This window comes from Miniopterus schreibersii (genome assembly GCF_964146895.1).
Source record: "Miniopterus schreibersii genome assembly, chromosome: 14".
NCBI lineage: Eukaryota > Metazoa > Chordata > Mammalia > Chiroptera > Miniopteridae > Miniopterus > Miniopterus schreibersii.
The window spans coordinates 33,457,375-33,459,766 of record NC_138114.1 but is presented as its reverse complement, the minus strand read 5'-3'; positions in this window follow the sequence as shown (position 1 = coordinate 33,459,766).

Genomic DNA, 2,392 nt, shown 5'->3' with positions numbered 1-2,392 from the left:
TTAAATAACTTCCAATTACCACTTGATTACTTCTTTGATGAAAGATTAATTAAATGTGGCATTTCTGAAGTTGTGAACAAAGAATTCTCTATTATCTTTTTTGCTGTTGAATTCTACGTGGAAATAAATGTTTGTGGAAATAATATTAGATGATATTATCTTCCTCCATTGAAGACCTAAATTTGCTCCTGCTAGTATCTGGGGACATAGGAATTCAGGATAATCTTTAAAGATTGATATGATTCAAAGTTGAGCTGCAGTCTCTCTGAGTGCAGGTTGATTTCTAGGAAACCTATTCCTTGGGTGTAGCTCCATAGGGTCCTAGAACAAAGCTAGAGGCATTCACCAGTCTTCTCATTTGTCATTCCAGGGCTTTCTGTTTAGCTCTTTAAGACCCTCTGGCTTCCGCAAATCAGTTATCTCCTGGAATCGGCAAACATCCGTATCAGAAGGGCAGCCTTAAACACTCTAAGACCTCCAATTATCCCAGGATTTTTGCATCAAAATCTCCACTGTCCTTTGAGCTCTAGAATGCCTTTAAGCAGCTGCATTTTACATTTTACATTGCTTTTCTAATTGTCCCCAGTGGAAAGGTCTGTCTGTGTTCCTTAGTCTATCATTATTAAAAGTGGAAGTTTTATTTTGTTCTGTTCCATATCTGTCTAGTCAATTTTGATAGTAACTTGGCTTTATCTTATACTTAAAACCCTCTTTTATTTATTTAAACATTTAAACATACTTATTTTATATTCTGTATCTGATAATTCCAACACCTGAAGTTTTGGGGATTTAATTCTATAGGTTTTATTTTATTTTTATTTTTATTTTCAGCTGTTGGCATTTTTACTATGGTGTCTTTTACCTCGTGAGTTTAGAGAGTTTTCACTGTGTGCTCATGTTCCTAGGAACTCTATCTTGAAGTCTTTGAATCCTGGGCTTAAAATATATTAACGCAGAAAAGATTTTCCTTTGCTGCTGCTGGGCTCCTGGGAGCTTAACAAATCTGCAAACACTTTAAATTAAAATTTTAGTTTAGATTTTCCTGGTCTACACAGATCATTTGCATTGTGGCCCCAAATTTGCCTGATCATGGACTTGTGATTAGGAATTCTAAGGGGGGACTTTTCCCCAACTCCTTCTGCTGCCGAGGCCAAGAGAGTGAGGTATTCCTATGGTCTCCCTCAAGGTGAAAAGCCTCGGTGGTGGGGGTGGGGCTGGGAGTTCCAGGTTTAATTTGGGGCTCTGATTGACTTCTCAGCTTATTCTCATGGGATGGTTTCCTCTCCTCCTTAGGCCTGTTAAATCCCAGGCTCTAGACCTCCTGAGATTAATAGTGGATTTTTGCCTGCTTTTAAAATGTTTATTGAGATATAATTGATATATAACACTATATAAGTTTAAGGTGTAAAATGTGTTGGTTTGGTACATTTATATATCACAGTGTGATTACTACAGTAGCCTTAGCTAACACCTTGGTCATGTCATATATTTATAATTATTTTGTGTTGAGAACAGTTAAGATTTATTCTTTTAGTAACTTTAAAGTTGATAACACAGTGTTGTTGACTTATCACTGTCATGCATCGGATCTCCAGAACTTCATTATCTACTAATTATAAGGTTGGACCCTTCACATCTCCCCAATCCCCCCTCTCTCCACCCCCAGCCCCAGGTAACCACCATTCCAGTCTATTTTTACAAGTTCAGGTTTTTTATTCCACATACAAGCGATATCATACAGTATTTGTCCTTCTGTCTGACTTATCTCAGCATAATGCCTTCAAGATCCATCCATGTAATCACAAATTTGTTCCTGCTTTTGACTCTTAAGTATTTCTTTATTCCCCACAAACTCAGCTATGAATGAAGAAGGCTTTCAAAATATTTCATCCAGAATTTTAAGTTTTAGGGCTGTTCCAGGAGCAGTTTCTATAAAACTTCAGTCAGCCGTTTTGCTGGTACAGAAGCTTCCCCCTGTCATTCTAGCCTTTGTGATTCTAAAGTGACTTTATTAATGATTATTATATTATGTCACATTTGTTACATACCACCCTTCCTTATTTGCGTTTGCCTAGGTCTATTTGAGTCAAATACATTTTGACTAAAACGAGGGGATTCGGCCATTTATCTGGATGTTTAGTACACTGCAACAATTGGTTAGATTACTCATCACTAAAATGTGCAATGTTGTTTAGACATATCAACGGTGTCCACATCCTGATTTGCTGCTATTGTTTTAGGTATAAGGATAATTCGCTTATTTTGTTTTTGGCTCATCTTGTCATCTCACCTTTTGTACTCTACCTTTTGTTTAAAAATGCCAACCATATTGGAAAGATAAGAGGCATTATCTTAGAACTAGAGGTTAGCTGGAGTAGAGTTAAGCCATGGC